Source organism: Pleurodeles waltl, chromosome 3_2 (genome assembly GCF_031143425.1).
Source record: "Pleurodeles waltl isolate 20211129_DDA chromosome 3_2, aPleWal1.hap1.20221129, whole genome shotgun sequence".
NCBI lineage: Eukaryota > Metazoa > Chordata > Amphibia > Caudata > Salamandridae > Pleurodeles > Pleurodeles waltl.
The window spans coordinates 39,944,952-39,965,902 of record NC_090441.1 but is presented as its reverse complement, the minus strand read 5'-3'; the positions used below and the strand labels follow the sequence as shown (position 1 = coordinate 39,965,902).

At 45.6% G+C, this 20,951-nt stretch overlaps 1 protein-coding gene across 2 annotated transcripts in view; it reads left to right on the top strand.

Annotated features, from left to right (window-relative positions):
- The window catches only part of ZZEF1 (zinc finger ZZ-type and EF-hand domain containing 1), a 1,404,152-nt gene that overhangs the window by 525,164 nt on the left and 858,037 nt on the right, over window positions 1–20,951 (top strand). The gene's annotated exons all lie outside the window — the stretch shown is intronic.

Here is a 20,951-nt window from a genome sequence, read left to right as displayed (position 1 = left end):
CACCAAATTAACCTTTTTTTTTAACCCTGGGTAGCTTGGCACACAAAGCAGCCAGGCTTCACTTGAAGGCGATATGTAAAGTATTTATTCAACACACAAACAGTGACAAAGTGAAAATGCAACACAAGGAAAATCCCAAACCAATTTAGCAAAATAGAGTAAATTGTAATAAATTATTTGACACCAAAACAGCAAAAATCTAAACAGGAGAAACTGAGTTATGAACTTTTAAAGTGTAAGGTTCAAAATAGCTCCCAAAAAGAAAAAGCGCCGAATGCAGACATCTGGTCGCGCTAGACTGGGGCAAAATCAAAAGTTAAGGCTGGCTGCAATGAAGCGCAGTTCGGATAATCATAGTGGATTGGACCCGGTCATAACTTTCCTTCGAACTTAGAAAATGTTTTGAAGAAAAAGCATCTGAGAAGGTAGAAGTTTAGCGGGGCAAGGCTGCAGAAGTGTCCAGGGAGGGAGAACTGTCATTCGATAGCCGTGGAGCAAAGTGACAGTGAAGATTTTTACCTTTGGACTTATTTGTTGAGATGGAAGTAGAAAATCTCCACCTGGACGAAGCAGAAGGCTGTAGCTTGAAGACAAGATCAGATACCCCTTTGGCAAAGGACCACCAAAATGATTTGCTGCTGCAGAGAAGAACGTGGCAGGAGAAGCCTTGAAGTCAATTTAATTGGTGATACGCATTCAGCAGATAGGCGAGCAGGTTTGCCTGGTCTCCTGGTTCCCAGAGCACCTTTGGCTATATTTTGTCTAAGCCACCCTTTTTGGAAATTGACAATCTGGGCACTTTAGCACATTAACGAAGGGTCCAGGAGTGGATGGAGACCCTATGGGGGTTCAGGATACACTCAGGCTGGCTCCAGGTGAGGGTTCAAGATGGCGAGAGCCTGTCATGTCCCTGTGGCTCTGAACATGAGGCCAGCAAACTAGCCTTCGGAGTCACCTCTGAAAGTCATGGGTGCAGGTAAAGATGCAGGACTCAACAGAAGGGCTCGCCTCTGATGGTTCAAGGCAGGCTCCAGGCAGCAAAGCAGTCTTTCCAGATATGGCAGCGGTGTGGCAGAGTGCACAGCAGGTCACAACAGCAGGCAGTCCTCTGAAAGTCCTTCCGCAGATCCACTAGTGAACTGAAGAGTGAGTCTGAGAGCCCTGTATTTATACCCTGGTGCCCTTCTCCTAGAAGTTCTGGGAGTTTCCTGCCTCCCCTGCTGTGGCTCCAAGCTGGCTACACTGACGACACAGAGTTGTTAAGCCTATTGTGAGCATACTGTACACAGCCTATTCAGATGCAAGTGGGGATGTGTCCCCCCCCTCCAATCCTGTCAGTTGATGGGCCAGTCAGGCTCTGCTTATCCTACTATTGTGTGACTGTCTGGGATAAATTCACAAAGTCCTGTCAGTTACACCCCGTCACTTGACCTAAGACAGGCTCCAGGCACAGGGGTCTAAGAGCAGAAAAATGCCAACTATTTTGTAATCATAAATTCAACTTTACCATTTAAAGAGGGTTAATCATAATAAGTTCATAGGTACAATACATGAAATATCTCCCTCCTCTCATTTAGGAATTACAGTTTATAATAATATAATAAGGAATCCCCAGTGTTATCCTATAAGAGGGGTAGGCCCCACAGTAGTGGAAAAGGAATCTGGGAGATTTTCACTACCAGGACGTGTAAAACCTAAAAGTACATGCCCAACCTTTTAATTACACAGCACCCTGCCCTAGGGGCCTACCTTAGGTTTGACTTTTATGTTATAGAAGGTGAGTTTAAGGCTGTGCTAGGGGTTTTAAATGTCAAATTGACACAGCAGTGTAACACTGCATTCAGGCTGCAGTGGCAGGCCTGGGACATGTTTAGGAAGACTACTTATGTGGGTGGCACAATAAGTGCTGCAGGCCCACTGGTAGCATTTAATTTATAGGCTGGGTATATGGTATGCCACTATACAAGGGACTTACAAGTAAATTAAATATGCCAATGCGGTATAAGCCAATTTGACCATGTTTTAGGGAGTAGCATAATCAGTTTAGCACTGGTTAGCAGTGGTAAAGTGCTAAGGCCAACAAGCAAAAATCTAGCAATATGTTTGGGGACGACCCTGTAGAGAGAGCCATTTTCAACAATAGGTGTCACAGGACTGGCAGTGATTTTGGGTCATAGAAGGAAAGGAGGACACATACCAATGGGATGCTGTGGCACGTAACATGCCTCGCTACCGACATGGGTTGCTCTGTGAAAAAACTGCAAGGTTGGAGCTTAGAAATGTTGGTGCAATCTGTCACCCAAAGCTGTATCTCCACACCCCTTCAGGGTTTGTTAGACATTTCAGCTTGATCCAGTATTGTTTCTCACTTTCAGAGGGTTGTTCCTGCAACACAGATGTGTCTGAGAAAGTTGTAGAGAATAAATTGGTTCATACAGCACACATAGCAAAGTCATCGTTTTCAGATAACACATATTTTCTTGTGGCTGAATCAGACAGGCTATTTCCTTTAGATACTTTATCATGAGAGTATTGATGGGTAGCACTCTTGGTCACTGCTAACTTCTTTGACATCATGAGAGCAGATGACAAAGCTCTACATGACCTGGACCCTGATGATCATTACGCTTGGTGACAATCTCAGCCGAGATCTAAATCACCTTCTGCTCTATTTTTGAAGTTGTTGAGGGAGAACATCCACAGTAAAGAAGAAAAGCAGCATCTGTCTTTCTCGAAATTGGAGCTGGTCAGAATTCTCCCTGCAGACACACTGAGCTCAGTTCCAGGACCTCCTTCCGAGCGGCTCTGTGTCACCGCCATCTCCACCACAGTTACAGGTAAATAACTTGGTTCTTTTTTGTGATACAAAAGTACCAAGAACTTTCTGTATTTCTTAGAGATGCAGATGGGAGCCTTGAAGTTAGAACAATTATGCAGACTACTTTAAATGTTTGAATATTTCAGTTATATCAGTTTTAATCCTTGGGTGAATTTAAACAGCAGGCAGCTGAACCTTGCTTTCCTGGACAGACTCACTGAATACAAATAAATGGTGCTTTTTATAATGCATGCAGTGCACCTTTAAATGCAAATGTTTCTTATTTTTATTAAACTATTGATTCTAGTAAATGTTCCATTTTGAAATAGTAGTATAATGGCCAAGTCTGTTTTGAGAAACATACAATAGAAAAGATTATTCATGTTTGTTCTAGAGTTAATTTATAATTTAAAAAATGCAGTTGATTTTGAGCATTGTAAAGCAATCCCATTTGTATCGTAGTTTCCCGGACTGCTTTCCTCAGCTAAATCTTTGATTACTTTAATCTAAACAAAACCAGTCCTATCTTTTATATAATACTTTACATAATGTTAGTTCTTCTATGCCATCATATGTTATTTCTTGTGCAGACACATGTTTATTTCTTACAGTTTTAAGGCCCATCACTTTGCCACTTGAACTGTCGTAGAGGATTTTAACACCCCTTAATCGGTTACCTTTTCATGAGTATCAAATTCCAGCTGCCTATAGATGAGTCAAGTCACCCTCTGAGCTGACCCATGCTGTAACCATGTGCTTTTTATCCTCTTATTATGTGATGCTGAGTGACACGACTATGTGGTTCAGTGTATTTCATAAGATTGTGAGGCATTTCGTTTTGAGGAATGGCTTTTTCAGGGCTTTTTCATTAATATGGAGTGGCTTTGAATCCCTGTTCCAAACTTATTTTTGTTAAACGTCTTCAAAAATTCTGACCATTGCAGAAAGAAATCACAATTGGGTGCATAAATAATTAAAAATGCATTGCAGCAAGTTGAATTGTGATAGTAAGAACTTGGGTTGCAATAGCCTTGTTTTGTCTACTGTGATCCTGCTGGGAAAGATGGCTCAACTGAAGAGCCGTTGAGGAGCTGAAGAGGGTGCTAAGAAGATAAGAAATTAACGAAAGAGAGAGCCAGATTGAATGCAGTAAACAATGCTATGTGTTGAACCTGGCCTTCTCTGCTGGGTTACCCTAAACCTTTTGACTTCACCCCTCTTGTTTTGTTGAATTTCTTTTTGTCATCTTTAGGATTGTGCATTTTACCACTGCTAACCAATGCTAAACTGTTTGTGGTCCCTCCTTCAACCATGGTAAAATTGGCTTACTCTGAATTGGCACATTTAATTTGCTTATTACCTATTAAAGTAGTACTACATGTACCCAAGGGCCTGTAAATAAATGCCAGTAGTGAGCATTCAGCACTTATTGTGCCTCGCAAGTAAGTAGCCCTTTTAAACCATTGCAGTCTGTGCACAGTTTTAAAGCTGCCATTTTGGCCTGGCAAAATAAACTTTTGCCAGGCCTAAACCTCCCTTTTTAATACATGGATGTCACCCCTAGGATAACCCCTAAACAGCTCATAGGGCAGGGTGCAGTACATTTAAAAAGCTGGGCATGTATTTCGAAGTGTAACATGTCCTTATACTGAAAACCCTCACAAATTAGTTTTCCCCTACTTTGAGGCCTGCCTCTCTTATAGGATACCATTGCATTACCGTATTACATTTAAGGGATAACTTTTGTTTGGGAGTGGGTAGAACTGACATGTTTGGTGTTTGAGGAACTGTAACTTAAAACCCTCTCAAAATTGTGAAGTTGGAAATATGGTTCAGCTCTGTTTTATTGGTTTTAATAAAAAGATGAACTGTACAATGCTCCCATGCCTTCATCCACCAGCTGGCAGGGTATTGAAAATATCCAAATATGCAGTTGAGTAGAAGGGAGAAGGATAGGGGGATCAAAACGGAACTTAGTAGGATACAACAGGAGGGGAGGTTGACGTTTCACAGGATAGCGTGTTATAAGGCAGTTAGTTGTGAGTTTCCCGCATATTTCAGTGTAGAGGAATAGGTCCCTTAGGGGAGTCTCGATCTGGATAAGTGAGGCGGAGTACTGTCGGGTAGCTTGGACACGTGAGTTCTCAAAATTCTTGGTATAGGTAGCAAATACATGGCCCCCAGGTTTTATCAAATTGAGGTAGCCTGCTATCAACCTCTGTTGTTAATTTCTCCATAATTGGAGTTTATAGCGCCAATCTAGGATCGTTACCCCACTTCGCCATGATGACTTGTCTAAGCACACCCAAAACCAAGGAAATGGCCTAGCCTCTCGCTGAATGCATTAGGGAGCCCCAGGAGAATTTAGCTGGGGAAATGTGGCAGGTCTGTGTCACACATTTGGTTAATGTCAGTTAAGACCTCTGACCAGAAGTCTTGCAGTTTGGGGCAGTGCCAGAGTATGTGTGTCAATGAACCAGGATGTCCGCAGTGTCTCCAGCAATCATTGGTTGTGCCATATTTCCACTTTGCTAGTCTAGCGGGAGTGTAGCACCAATAGTGTACAAACTTCAAGAAGTGTTCTATGCCATCGGTCTGACGTGCTCACAAGCGAGCTCGCTGTGGCTCTCTGACCACTATCTAGGCATGAAAGTACCTCCACATTCCTGTTCCCAGCATCTCTATGCCGAGGACACTGTCTTCTGTGGTGGTGTATTAAGGAATGTATAGAGATCGGAGATAAGACCTTTGTTCGAGTCCCTCTTAAGAAACCATTTCTCGAAGGGTGTGAGTGGGCGACTAGCATGTGGTTGCTAATGTGGTTGCATGACCCATTGAAGTATAGCAGTGTATTGCCAGTATGCATGTGAGGGGAGATCATGGTTTTCTTGGAGCTGTGTAAACTCCAGGGCACCTGCCTTGTCAAAGAAGTCGCCCACCCTTTTGCAAACAAAGGTCTGCCAGTGCATGAACGATACATCTTGCATGGCCAGTGGAAGGGTCAGAGTTTCCTAAGATTGGCGTATGCAGGGGCTAACACCTTGACAGGGACTTAGTACTTTGCACCCTATCCCATGTATCCACTGTCGCTTGGAGGGCTGGAGACAGATATACCCTGATTGGTCTGTAAGGTTTGGGGAACCAGGGTATCTTCCAGATATGGATCCTGGCAATCGCCTCATCGATGAAGCACCAATGCTTGTCTGTCTTAGGCCATAACCATTCAACCATATACCGAAGCTGAGCAGCCTGGTAGTAGTGTATTAAGTGTGGGATTCCCAGACCCACTCCTCCCCCATGGGCAAATAAGCTTGTTTCTTCTACATAGGGGCTTTTTTCTTCCCTAGATATCAGATTCAATTAGGGGCTGCATCTTTCAAGGATGTGTGGGGGAGACAGAAGTGCTAGCATCTGCAACACATACAATATTTTAGGGAGGAGTGTCATTTATATCGCCGCTAGCTGTACAAGCCAAGAGAGGGTAACTCCAATCCAGGATTGCAGGTCTGCCTTAGTTGTAGAGAGTAGCCCAGCATAGTTCTGCTCGGCGGTCTTTTCTAGTGTGGAGAGGATTTGGAGGCTGAGCTAGCAGATGCCCTGTGTGTCTCAGGTGAAGGGGAATTACTGAGTGAGGCGGTGTTGGTCTACATGCAGGATAATCAGGCTCAAAATATGGGTCTTTTGGAGATTGACTTTGAACCTTGATATTTCCCAAATTCCTCCAACTCAGGGAGTAAGGGTGGGAGAGATGTGTGAGACCATAACGTCCTCAGCATCCTTAGCTAATTTGTGCTCCCTGCTCCCCATGTGGATACCCTCTATCTGGAGGGGTTGCATCGTATCCTCTCTGCTAGTGGCTCCATATAGAGGGCAAAAATAAGAGGGGGGAATAAAGGACAACCCTGCCTTGCGTTGCATGCTATGTGGAAGGGTTTCAATAGCATGCCATTCCCCCTAACTCTGTCCTGTGGAGCTACATAGTTGCACCACAACCAATTCAGAAAGCAGGGTCCCAGGCTGATTTACATTAATACTTCCCAAAGATATGGCCTGTGGACCCTGTTGAATGCCTTCTTTGCATCCACCAACATCAGAATTGCTGGTGTGTGTGTGAGCAGTGGAATTTGTCTGTGAGATGACATAAGTGTTTGGTATTGTCGCTACACTTGTGTTCGAGTATGAAGCCAGCTTGTTTGGATCTATGAGTCCCTGCATATAGGGAGCCTGGCGTGCCTCCAGTACACTGGTAAGGATTTTGACACCAACAGCAGTGAAATAGGTCGATAAGAAGCACACTGTGCTGGGTTTTCCCCAGGTTTAGGAATCACTGTGATGATGGTGCGTCTCATTGTATCTGCAAGGGTCCCTGATGCGCTGAAGGAGTTATAGAAACGGCCCAGTATGGGTCAAGCATTGAGGCAATGCATGTGTAGAAGTCAGATGGGAAGCTATCCTGACCAGGGGCTTTGCCTGCCATAAGTCTGGCTATGGCTGCCGGAACTTCATCAGTTTGTATATCCCTGTCTAAGTGGGTGTAGTCACTAGTGGGTATATGATCTAAAGGAGGGGAATCATGATATTGGGGTGTGTTTGCATCATTTAATGCCTCTGCTGTATACAGTCTGGCATAGAATTGCTCAAATGCCTGGACTATATGATGGTCCTGACAGAGTTTCTCGCCCTACCCTCTCTCAATAACCGGTATTCTATTGTGGCATGTTTGCGCTCGCAGATGGCGTGCTAGTAGACAACCCGCTTTATTGGACCCCCCCCCCCTGAATAGAATTTTGGTTTGAGGCGCAGCAAGGCATATTCCGCTATATCAATGTCTGGTGCCCTGAGTTCTGCGCGTGCTGTCAGCAGTTGATGCATATCTTATGTGCGCCTAAGTGTTTATGCACTTCCTCAAGTTCTTGTATTCTGCCTTCTAAGAAAAGCCTTTTGTCTTTACACTCCTTGTTGTACCTAGCAGAGATTGCTATAAACGTGCCTCGGACCACTGACTTCAGGATATCCCAGAGTAAGGCGAATGGAGTGTCTGGGTTGTCCTTAATGTCAAAATATGTGCGTATGACTTCGGTTATTTTAGCAACCACTGGGTCATATTGCAAGAGCTTAACATTGAGGTGCCATGCGCCCACTGAGGGTGAGATGTGTTGGACACGTAAAGTTATGGAGATGGAAGAATGATCAGAGAGGGCCGCTGTCCCTGTGTCAACATCAGGAACCGTTGTGGTGAAGCGCAGTGATGTGAAAAACAGATCCAGTCTGGCGTATGCTTAAAGGGCTGCTGAGTAGAACATATATGCACTGTCAGTAGGGTGGTGTGTACGCCACACATCTATAGGACCCACATCTGTGAACCATTGGAGTCTGACTAGGTTAAATGAACCGGGTTGCCATATCCTTTGGGCTAACCGGTCCATGAGGGTATCAAGAACCAGATTGAAATCCTCTCCCAGCAGGACGTCTTTATCAGTGGACACCATCACACGTCCCACTGCGTCCATGAGGAATGCTTCTTGGTGGTTATTAGGGGTGTAGACCATAGCTATTGTGAAGGTATAGGTGTGTACAGCAATGCAGAGTGACAGCATCCTCCCCTGAATTTCTGCTTGTGTTTGAAGTACACATCCTGGTAAGTGTGTGGCTCAGAGCAAGGCCACCCCGGCTCACGTCTGTAGACCTGATGAGAAGACTAGCGAGAACGCAGCCAGGGCCAGCCGTTCCTCAGTAGATGCGTCTCTTGAAGGAGACATATATCACATTTGGATTCTTTGAGCATGGAAAGCAATGCCAGGCGATTGACAGGTGAATTAAGGCCTCAGACGTTGATGCTAATTATTTTAATTATATGACCAGATTATCAGTCAAACTTTTGCTGTCTAGGAGTACATTCTACATCTGGTGTAAAGGGGGTTATATGCTCCTTATCCAGAGAGCACAGCTGCCTCAAGCACAATGTACATAGATGAGGGGGTTATGTTGACTAGTTGCGGAATAAAAAATTAGAACAACAATTAACCATTAAGGTTTCATCCCCTGGAAACCAACATTGCCACCTGGTAGGGGTTCATGGCCTCGGCGACCAGTCAGTTCCTTATCCAAGGTTATTGGAGAGGGGGAGCTCTGCTGATCCACGTGTAAACTGCAATATCTATGCGGCAGCGCCTCCGGGATAAAGATGATGATGATGATGATGATGATGAAGAGGAGGTGTTATAATGGAGCCATGTCGGGCAGTGGTGTCATAATTACTTGGCTGCAGTTCGATGGTCAGTCCTTCGCAGTCTCTGAGGCACTGTCATGCTGTCAGAGTTGTCTTAGCATCGCTGTCCTCTCTTTGAGGCTGTTGAGTTCCGAAGGTTTTTGTGTTTTTTTCCCCCCACTTGCTGCCGCCGTCGGGAGCCCCGGCAACCCCAGTGAAAGAGTGTGGCCTGGGCGGCTGTGTGTTGTCCACTGCTGTGATGTCGAAGTCCAAGATGGAGTGTGCCTCTTCCCGGGTGCAGACCATGTGGGTGTCTTTATTCCAGACGAAGATTAGCCAGAAGGGATGGCCCCACTTGTAGCGAACCCCCTGGTTGCAGAGGAAGCTGGTAGCCAGACACAGTGCGTGGCGTCTCTGGAGAGTGATCGGAGACAGATCCTGGAAAATACTCAGCTTTGCTCCCTCAAAGTAATGGTGGGTTTGTCCCTTACAGCCACCATGCTGAGTTATTTTTTTTTTTAGACGAATGGAGACAGGTAAGAATGTCTTGGGGTGCAGCAGGCGTCCTAGATGGTCAGCCTGCTCTGTGGGTGTGGTATAGCGTTATGGTTTCATCCTTCAATTCTGACGTTATCTGAAGAAAGAGCCACAGTACATATCCCTCCAGTTTACCTGCATCTGCCTGGAGTGGAGCGCCCTTAATACGAATTTTGGGGCTACATGAACCATTTTCAAGATCTTCCAGGTTGTGTAGTAGGTCCTCATTCTTATCCCTCAACTCCAGCAGCTCTCGACGGTGGGTGTTGAGTTCATCCTCTCTTTGATCTCCCGACCTCTCAAGGGAGGACATCCATTGTTGTATGTCACCCAATTCTTTCTTGATGTCTTTGACGTCTGATGACATCTCTCTCTTGAGGCCTGCAATGTCTTCTCTTATCGTCCCGTAGAGAGTTTCCAGGAAGGTGCATGTCACTGGTTCCTCAGCCACAGGTTCATCTGTGAAGGATGCCGAAGTTTTGACGGGATTGGGCGGCTGCGCAACTGAGCGTTGTTCACCTTTTTTGCCAGGGGTTTGCATAACAAGTCCTTAAAGGAGGCATCTTTCTTGGCCCTCTGTGTGTGTGGTATAGCGTTATGGTTTCATCCTTCAATTCTGACGTTATCTGAAGAAAGAGCCACAGTACATATCCCTCCAGTTTACCTGCATCTGCCTGGAGTGGAGCGCCCTTAATACGAATGTTGGGGCGACATGAACCATTTTCAAGATCTTCCAGGTTGTGTAGTAGGTCCTCATTCTTATCCCTCAACTCCAGCAGCTCTCGACGGTGGGTGTTGAGTTCATCCTCTCTTTGATCTCCCGACCTCTCAAGGGAGTACATCCATTGTCGTATGTCACCCAATTCTTTCTTGATGTCTTTGACGTCTGATGACATCTCTCTCTTGAGGCCTGCAATGTCTTCTCATCGTCCCGTAGAGAGTTTCCAGGAAGGTGCATGTCACCGGTTCCTCAGCCAAAGGGTCCGTAGTTTTGACGGGATTGGGCGGCTGCGCAACTGAGCATTGTTCACCTTTTTTGCCAGGGGTTTGCATAACAAGTCCTTAAGGGAGGCATCTTTCTTGGCCCTCTGTGTGGACATGTTGTTGGGCGGAAAAAGCTGGACCACGGGTCCAGTAGCAGGCCTTTGCTTTTCAGCTGCACGTTGCGTCGCACTCCCGAACTCTCCAAGGGTGGAGTGTAAGTATTCTTCCACTACACTTGGCTAGAGCAGACCATGTGTCAGGGTGATGGGCCCCGTCTGGCAAAAGCAATCCAGGCACCAGGCTTCAGGGCACCTGTGTAGCAGAGGTTACTACACCCGGCACAGGTGCTTGGCGCAAAGAGACAGCGTCTAGTATAGTCTGGGCAATTGTGAAACTCACGCCCTCTGTAGCCTCAAGTCCATGCTGCCGGCCTCTCCCCGTCTCGAGCAGTAGCTGCCCCTTGCTGTGAGTTCCAGTCACAGAATAAGGCAGGGGCAGAGGAGATTGACCCCCACCTGCTGTATAGGCCACCCAAATATCAGTGAATCACGTCCCCCCCCTCACTGTTGAGGCCGCTGTGTTCCTCTCCTTTCTGTAGATCTGCGTGGGCCACAGGCGGAAACCCCTGCCTAGCCCTGATCAGGCGTGGCCCCTCAGGCACTGCGCCGCACTGCCGGCGGCTCCTCCAGTGCCATATGCAGATGTAAGTCAGGCATAGTCTCGGTCCCCAGGGGGCCACTGCGAGGCACCTGAGGCCGCGCGCAGCCCCACGTCTCCCAGAGGCCAGGCACTCACCATGCAACTGCCATTTTAGGGTGGTGACGGGCACTTCTTCATGTCTCGCGATGCCGGTTCCATGCTGCCGCTCGTCCCCCGAAGCCCCCGGTCTGTACCACTGTGCGCTCTGGAAGGGGCCCGAGGGGGCTCTGCTGTCAGTAGGGGCCTGGAGGTGCTGCTAGTACTTTCTTTCACTGTGGTGCGACGCAGCTCCAGGAGTTTGCTCTTATACTGGCGTCATCTTGGCCAAGCCCCTCAAAAAGTTGGATTTTCAGTCACAATTATGAAAATATCACTTTTAGAAAGTTGGCTTTTTCTTGTCCTGACCGTTTGGTGCCTGCAGCCTGGTTTCTGGGTCACATTACACAGTGTGGATGGCAGTTGGCTTTTGTGTATTCCTCCTATACAGCCACACAATAGAGGGACTAAGCTTTGTCAGAAAGGGCCATCCAGTGCAAGATGGGCAGGCCGAACTTTGCACAGGCATACTTGCACTTCAAAGACACTGCCCCAGCTCAAACATAAAGAACATCACACTAGCCTATTGTGACAGCAGAAAGACTGGGGCCAGGGTAGGAAGGCAGGGAATTCTAAGCACCTGTATTGGGGGAAACTCCAGAATCTTCTCCCTTTTGTAATCTAGAACTAGGTATAAAAATGGGACCCTCCTGGACCTGTGCATTCTACAGAAAAGTCCTGCTCTTCTGCCAGAGGACTGTCCTGCTTCCTTAGGCCTGCCCTCCCATCTGAGAAGGAAGACTGGATCTGCACTCTCCATCCCACGCGACCTGAGTGACTCCAACAGCTAGTTAGCTGGACTCCTGTTCTGAGCTACAGGGACACAGCAAGCTCCAGCGGTCTCCCTGCAACTGGCTAACTGACCTGCTGCACTGGATCTGCCTGAGTCTTGCTGACCTCTGCTAGAGTGCGTTCACGATCCCAAAGAGGTGCCTCCCATGTCCTGGACCCTTGGTGTGGCATTAGTTGAACTTATAGAAGAAAGGGAGAAATCCTGAAGTTTCTGTCTCTTTCAACACTAAGATCTTTCTGACCACCAACACAAAGCTCTGGTGAATCTGAATCATTGTGCTACAGTGACCACGAGCGACGACTGGCAACGAGAGAACTTCACATCCCTCTACACCATTGATAGCCCACGGTGACTCAAAGCTTCAACAATGACTGTCTGCAGTGACTGACAGGTAATCCGTGCTACAGCAACGACTGTCCTCGATGCCTTTCCTGCTCTTACCACTACAGCATCAAACATCTACAATGATCTTCCTGCTTCTTGTGGCCTCCCCCCACCTCGATTTGAACTCTTCGCGCTGGACTATAAAAGGTAACTTTTTCAGCAGGACTAACCTGGTCCCTGTATCTAGCCCGTGCTTCATTGCAGTTGGCCTGAACTTGTGACTTTCACCCAGTCTCGTACTGCCATACAACCATGAGTGCAGCTTTGTGTTTTTAGGTGCATATCTCCAGTTCTACTAATTGGATTTTTGTTGTTGATGTAAAATAATTTAGTACATTTTACCCTATTTTTCTAAATTGTTGTTTTGTAACTTGAGTTGTGTTTTCACTTTATGAGTGTTTGTGTGCTGCGTAAATACTTTCCACATTGCCTCTAAGTTAAAGCCTGACTGCTTTTGCCAAGCTACCAGGGTGTTAAGCACACAATAATTTAGTGACTTTAGTGGTTCATTTTGATGGGAATTGTTGCTGTTGCATGAAAAGGGTTAACACCCCCTCTCAAACAGTAACCCAATTTCTCACAGTGGTCATCTGTTATGGTATTGAATTTTGACATAGAAACCGGGAATGTGTTGGTTTATGTGCTATACTTAACCTAAACTCATAAATTCAGTATCAGTTTATACTCATAGTTTTTTTTATCGTTTTGGTCTTGTTTTATTTATTAAATTGTACTCTATTTTTCTAAATTGGTGTGGGATTCTCTTGTGTTGTATTGTTACTATAGTATTTTCACTATGGTACTGTTTGCGTGCTGCATAAATACTTAATCTCTAAGCCTGTAAATTAAGCCTGACTGCTTTTGTGCTAAACTACCAGAGGATTAAACACGTTAATGTTATTGCCTTTTGTGGTTCACCCTGACAAGGATTGTGGCTGTTGCTTGAGAAGGGCTAACACCCCCATCAGCCAACAGCTGCAGCGTGCAGTAAACAGCGGAGTCAACGCAGGTAGAACGTAGCTGCAACGTTTTTAGTTTGCTTTTATGTGACATTTGTGTGTTTGTACTATCCTAATGTGTGACATTTTAATATCTTAGGTGTAACACTTTTAATGACACTAACCTGAGGGGAGAACAAAACAGTTATTCTCATTTAACAAGATTATTTATAGAAATAACTTCGTTTTGTGCAATGTAACAGTCTAGAATGGACTTAAAAACAGCTGCAACAGAAGTTACGCTCCGAAGCAGCAGAGTATCACTCTAGTTTCTATAGCTAGCCCATACCTGGCTCAGCTACATTCAAGTAGTGAGTCCATAGGCTTATCATAGCTAGATGGCTCGACGGCCAGTCTCCTGTGTGACGGAGAGGCAAAGGATGTATTAATTGATATTGTCAGTCCATAACCTGCACCTGTGCCCATGTTCCCTTTCCTGCTACTTTCAGCCTACGTTGTACTTTTTATTGCATGTTTATAGTGGTTGCTGTCACTACTGTTGCTCCAATATTCTTAATTTTGCCTGCAAATACAGAGATTCATGCATGTGTGATGGAGATGATTCTTTTGAGGGGAGGCCTATTAAAGTAAAAAGAAGGAAACGCCAGAGAGGAAGCTCAGAGCAGCAAGACTGGGCCGCTGGCTCTTGGCATCATGGGCAGTCTGAGTACATGCTGACAATCTGAAACATGGGTATTAAAAATGTGTTAACCATGGGCAATCTAAAAAGAGCAAGTTGAGCACGGAGGCTACTGAGCTTATTAGTTGGGTAGTGGAGAAAGATTAAGGGGTCCAGAATAAGTAGTAGGTTAAGGAGAAGAACGAGAATCAGACCAATAGCCAAAGTGAAATGAGAAGACAAAAGACAGTTGATGCAGACGAAATAAGGTGACTGAGAGGTAAAGTTAATTATTGCAAAGCTGTAAACAATTTTTAAACTGAGCACAGTGGGTTGTGTTATTTCTGGCAGCTACACGGGCTTGCCTAGCCAGGTTGCCTGCTTGACCTCGGGGAACTCCTTTTACCACTTCCAGTGACTAAGAGGTTACCAGGTCACACCATGTCACTTAGGATGCAGTGCTCTGGTTCTGGGATTTCCTTTTACAAACCATTTTAATGTAGTATCTTAGTGCAAACGGTTTAATTGCTGGGAATCATGAGCGCAGTTACCAAAATGCAGTTGGTTGTGAAAACAACCCAGTGATGAAGCACTGCATCCCTGGTGACGTGGACTAATCTGGTAACCCCCTTCACCCAGCAATAGCAACAACAACTTTCAGCTATTGTAAAGTATAATAAATGGCGTGCTGTGCTTTGTTTGTTAAAGGGGGTGTTTTTAAGGAAAAAAAGACGGTCAAAGGTAGAGGAATGTTTGGTAAAGAATGTTTGGTAAAGGGTGTGTTTTTAAGAAAAAAAAGAAAACTGTTAACGATGGAAGAACTTTACATGAGAATTCTTCACTCGGCTGGTTTAAACTTGAGATTCAGTGTGATCTCGCCATGTCTTGGAGCTGAGCTCTTCGCTGGCTTAGTGGGAATACTACTAACAGCGAAAGGCTAGAGGCGATCAGCAACCTCTTGATCAGTGCGGAGTGCAGAGCTCACCTGTGGCAGTGGATGCCTGCACTAACACGCGGGCCCACAGCTCAGGGTTACCTGCCAGTATGGGGAGTCCCTGAATACAGGAGCTGACCAACACTGTGCGCTCTGGTACCACTGCTGACCGTTAAGGTGCTGCTGTTCTCGACCTCTCTACTAACACAGTAGCACGAGGACAGCACGCTGCGTATGCGACAGTCACTGTGGATTCACCTCTGTGTTGCTCCTGTAACGCCTCCCAGGATTTGTGCGCACGTGCAGGCGGCAGGGGCCAGTTAACAGCCTACAGGCTGCCTTTGTAATTGAGACCACGCTATCCGCTGAACGCAGCATCTGATATGCGTGACTTACTTGGGACCCAGCAGTGATGCAGGGATTTATCCAAAATGTGTTAGTTTAACCCGTGATGTGTGGTATTTGGCGGTACTACTTCAAGAGGGGCCCCATACATCTCTTGTAGGATCAGTAGTTCGGGGAAGAATAACCTCAAGTGAGTTGGGGGTCGGGTGGGGCGCGGGACAGAAAGAAGCATGTTGAAACGAGGGAGTATTAGCCCCTTGGGGAAAATAAATGAACGATGGAAGTGTTTCAGTGGGACAGAGAGTGGAACAGGTCCATTAGATGGAAAGCAAACAGGGGTCCTGTTTTGAAGCTTAAGAAAACAGACATTTTAGTATTTTTGATTGTCTCAGAAATATTTGGCCATTCATGCAGACTGTAACAGATTGTAACCACTCTTTGCTATAATACATTTCTGACAGTGTATAGGTAAATATTAATGTTTGAGGTTAAACTTTATTTAGCCTTAATGTCACAATTACCCTGGGAATGTGTCAGCTTGCTACAGGCCTGTTATTATAAGCCAGGTTGGGGTGAGAAGTTCCTTTTTCGGCTGTGGGTGATGTGGCATACAGATAGAGATGTGTCACTTACAGTTTGTTTACATCAGTGGTAATATATTATCTATAGTAAGAAGCCTTACCTAAATGTGTTATTAGTTACATGTTGTTGTCTATTTCGAACAGTATCTCTTTGATTGCAAAGCCTATAACAGCCTTTTACAGGTCAAGAAAATAAACTTGCCATCTTACTTGCATGTCTTACTGTAGCTCTTTGCTGAGAAATCCATTAGAAGTGTGATTTGTACTGTCATGATGCAAACTCTGGCCCGTGCTTGTTATCCATACCAGTGCAGCCTGGCATGACGGGGAAGAACAGGCTTCCAGTCTAGCTCAATACAGAGCTCAGCACTTCTACATCAGCCATACTAGAAAATTCATTAACATTCCAAAGCTTTTCATTACCAGTTGTGAAGTGCTGATGAATGCTTCTGTCACAGGCTGAAATATTTTTGCTTCTCGCTGTGAAAGGTCAACAATGATTCCACCAAAGCTCTAATGCAAAGTTTGTGCACTTCTGAAGCGATGTCCATATTAAGAATTGCAGGGTGTTACAGTTGGGTACTGTAAGTACCTCTAAACCCTTTCCTTTCCAGGGCAAGTTCCATTTTAAAAAGCTGTAATTCACCGCATGTTCTCTTTAATCCTGCTGACACCTTCTGTTGAATAGGAGTGCGGTGATGATTCAGTAAGGATCAGTTTTTTACCTTGGGGTGCTCATCACATAGTAACTGCTCAACCCATTTTCGTGGATTCAGATACATTCTGGAACACAAACAAAAGGAATACTAAAATTGCTGTAATACTTGGCTTTATGGAAAAAAAAACTAAAAAACCTTGTATTTTGTATCAGACTATGAAGTAGAAGCTACTGGATTGTTCTGGCGCAAATCCTCAGTTCTGTTTTACTGCACTGCCAGAAAGCATCCTGGAAAACACTGCCTCTTGTTTTGGCCAGTATTATGTAAGGTTTGCTCTTTTTCTTTTTGCCAGAGTTTTGTTTTTCAAAATATCAGCTTTGTTTAATAAATAAAAAAAATTGGAAGGACATTGATCAAAGAAAGTGCCTACTTGAGTGCCACCATTTTGATAGCTGCAAACACTAGAAAAATACCACTGTAGGTTGGACCGAATGGCTTTTCACAAGAACCACCTTCTTCCAGCTGTTCAAGACCTGCACTCATTCACAAGATAAAATGAAATAGGCTTAAATTGCAGTGTTCTGGCAAGAACACAACGGATGCCCTAATCTTTGCATGTGACTACCCAGACTCCAGTGGAGGTCTCTGAGGTGGTGGCTACTGTTCTTCCTTCCAGGTGTGGTCGCAAGAGGTTTGCAAAGTGCTAAATAAATATTCATACATAATGTAACATAACTTAAGGTTTAACCTTCACTTCACAGACCACCCTCCCTTATTTATGGGAGAGAATATCGTAGGGAGTTGTATTCTCATCAAAGGAGTAAAAATATAATACCGCCCAGAAATGATCCATAACTTGTCATGTCACCATCAAGAGTGCATGCTTGTTTGAATCAGAAAATGTGTGCATGATTTTGTATCTCAGACTTGGAATAGAATGAACACTTATGATTGAGCAATACAGTCTTTACAGAGCACAACTTCTCTTTTACATCAACTCAGTTGCATAGTAAGAATAGCATATGCCCTAATGCGGGCTAATAAAATGTGACCTCCATTCCTTGGTTTGGTAGTAAAAAGAAAGATAGCTATAAGTTGGGTGCATTGGGCACCTCACACCATTGGGCCCAAGTTTTACTGCACATCCTGCACTATTGAAAGCTAAACCTGTTTCTCTATATGGTGCATTAAAAAGAAGTATAGCATGCCGAGAGTCCAGTGTATCCCCAATTGGTTGACAGAGGCAAAAGTATATAATACTAAAGTACTCTTTTTTTGGTATTGTGGGCAAGAAGTTAGGCTTATCAGAGGGCAGCTGAAAGCATTTGTTGTGCTCACAGAGACAATAAATGAAACAAACACCTGAAGAATAAAATGCAACACCAATTTAGAAAAATACTTCTTTTTATATAGGTTTTGAAACCAAGAACTATGTAAAAGAGTAAGTAGTACTTTTGTTATTATTTCTTAGAGGTAAGTAAAGAGTTCAAACCTGTGCGCCTTTATGCACAATGCTATCCTATGGAAGGAAAAGTCATTAATCCATAAAGGTAAGTGCAGTCGGTTTCAGGGGTTCACCTGTCTGGTTTAGAGATGTAGGGGCCCCAAGTCTACAGGTCTAAAAGCAGTTCGTTGGAAGCTGCCCGAATTCCACTGGGAGCAGGGGCTGTTGAGGTTGTAGCTGGGTGCGAAACGGAGAATGGTGGGGAGGAACTGGAAACAGGCTGCAAAAGGGGATTTGGGGACAAGTCTGAGAGCTCCCAAATGGAGGCTTAGGTTGCAAGGGGTCTTAGAGCAAGGGGGCACAGCCGGTTCTTCAGGACACGGGCCAGGCAGCTCGGGTGCTGAGTGGAAGGTGCAGCTGGGCTCTGTGTGCAAAAATGCTCCTTGCAGTTAGGGGTCAACAGCTGCCAGGGGCAAAATCAAGATTGCTGATCCACTCACAAAGTGGATCCAGTGGTGCTGACATCCCTCGACGGCTGCTTGGTCCTGGTGCACTGGGAGTCCGGCACAGGCTCTCACTGTTGGTGCTTGGTGCAGGGCATCCAGTACCCTTGGGATTGGTGCCCCACAGCTCCGGCTGGTCCTGGTGTCATCATACTCAGTGGGGAGACAGTCCTGGTCCGCCAGAGCACAGGAATCACCTCCTGGTCGTCTGCGGCGTCGGTCGGGGCTGGGGAGCTGCAATGCGGTGGACCACACGGCTGTTCGGTGCCTGCGGTCTGCAGGGAAGTAGCTCCTGTACTCCAAGGGAGACTGACAGCGATTTGCAAGATGCTGGCAGGCTACCAGAGCCTTTGGTAGTTGTCCAGCTTTGCAGGACAAGCCACACGGTCGTGATTGTCAAGAGAGGGGCAGGCCGGCAGGGTTTCATGCCATCTGCTCTTCTACTGTTCTCACCATGCAGTGACTCTTCTTCGTCCTTCTTCTCCTGATCTGTTGAATTTGAGTTCTTGGGTTCAGAGGTGTCACATAAATAAGGGCTTTACACGGAGTGCCAGGTAGCAACCAATGGGTTGTTAATTTTAGGGTGACTACACCCTCTATATGACCGCTTCCGCTGGGAATTGGGCATAACCCTGACATTAGAATACATCAGAATACTAATGCCATCCACACCAAAATGGAGGAATTTAAAAAGTGTGGTCCATATCAGCTGGTCCTCCTTAGGGGTGGGGCTGGCATGATGTGGGCACACCTTCTAATCTTACTTATTTTCCAGTCTGTCTTGCCACCAGGAAGTGGGATCAGGACAGGGGGGCGGTCTTCTCAATCATCTGGAGAGACCCGGGTTGCATAACAAAGGTGGCAGGTCCTTTGACGCTTCCCACCCTGGAATATCCATCCTGCCTGGAAGAGGTGATAACACCTCTGCCCAGAGCAGGCTTTGTACCTGGCCTCCGAGCGCACTGCCTCTCACCTCAGGAGGTCAAAAATCTGTCTAGGTTGTCAGTTAGGTTTTTAGGGGGCACCTCTAAGGTGCCCTCTGGGTGCATGTATTAATAAATCCATCACTGGAATCAGTGAGGGTTTATTAATACAAGATGTTCAATACCAAACATCCCTAGTTTCAGTGAAGCCATTAGGTACCTTGGGAACTCGTATTGTCCAGTGTGCAGCACATGTATCTAACATGGCTTCCGTGTCCATTTGCTCTGTCTAAGAATCAACAAAGACATAGCAGGGGCTACAAGCTCATGCAGATATGACCTCATATGTGATATAGTGCACCCTGCCTTAGGTCTGGAAGGCCTTCTGTAGGGATGACTTACAAATACCATATCCAGTGGTAGGGGATCTGGCACATAAGGGTGTGTGAGAGGTCAAGGTTTTCACTTTTGTCTGCACCAAGACACGCAGCCTGCGATGGCAGCACTGTGTGCGTTTGTTGAGGGATCCCTAAGAGTGGCACAATTCGTGCTGCAGCCCTTGAGGACTTTCTTTAGTGCTCCAGGCCCTAGGTACCAGAGGCACCATTTACTAGGGACTTACAGAGGATGCCAGTTGGGGAAAACAACTGTATAATTTTAGGGAAGAGATCTGGCACTGGGGTCCTGGTTAGCAGGAACCCAGTGCACTTTCAGTCGAAATCACATCAGTAATCAGTCAAAAAAAAAGCAGAGCTAACCGTGCCAAAAAAGGGTGCTTTCCTACATGAATCGGTTGACATTGGCCCCATCCTTTTAACAAATGTATCATTGTTTGGTGCCATTCTGGAAACAGTCACAGGAAAAGTGTTTTCTTCAGAGAAGAGTTGTATTCACTCAGAAAGAAAGTCTTTGACAAGAAGGATTGTGCAGGTAAGGTTAGGCAGTATGTTACCTTGCATCATACTGGCACATGATTTTGTGATTGGCAGTTATGTTACCTCAGGACAAACGCCAGTGCACTTTTTTCCTCTTGGTCAGTGACATGTATGTGATTTTCTGCAGTTTGCCTTGTTTTTGTGTTCCACGTTACCCTATTCTACCTTTTTTCTAATGAGGTGTACCCCTGCTCAGTCTTGCCACCCTGCCGTGGCATTTAGCCACCTACGCTGCTACGTTGTTTGCTTAGGTGGTGCATTGCAGAAGGCAAAATTTTTGGCTGCAGGAAAGACGCATCATGATAGCCACGTTCCAGATTCTTTGAACTGATGGCACATGAGCAGATGCTATCTTAGTTGCATCTCTTCATGGCTGGAGAGCGCACCTAAATAACACAGCAGTTGAAAATTCCTGATTTGCACCAGAGGATACCCTTCATATGTGCTTGCATGATGTGGCTGAAGGCAGTCAGTACATTGTGCTTTAGCTG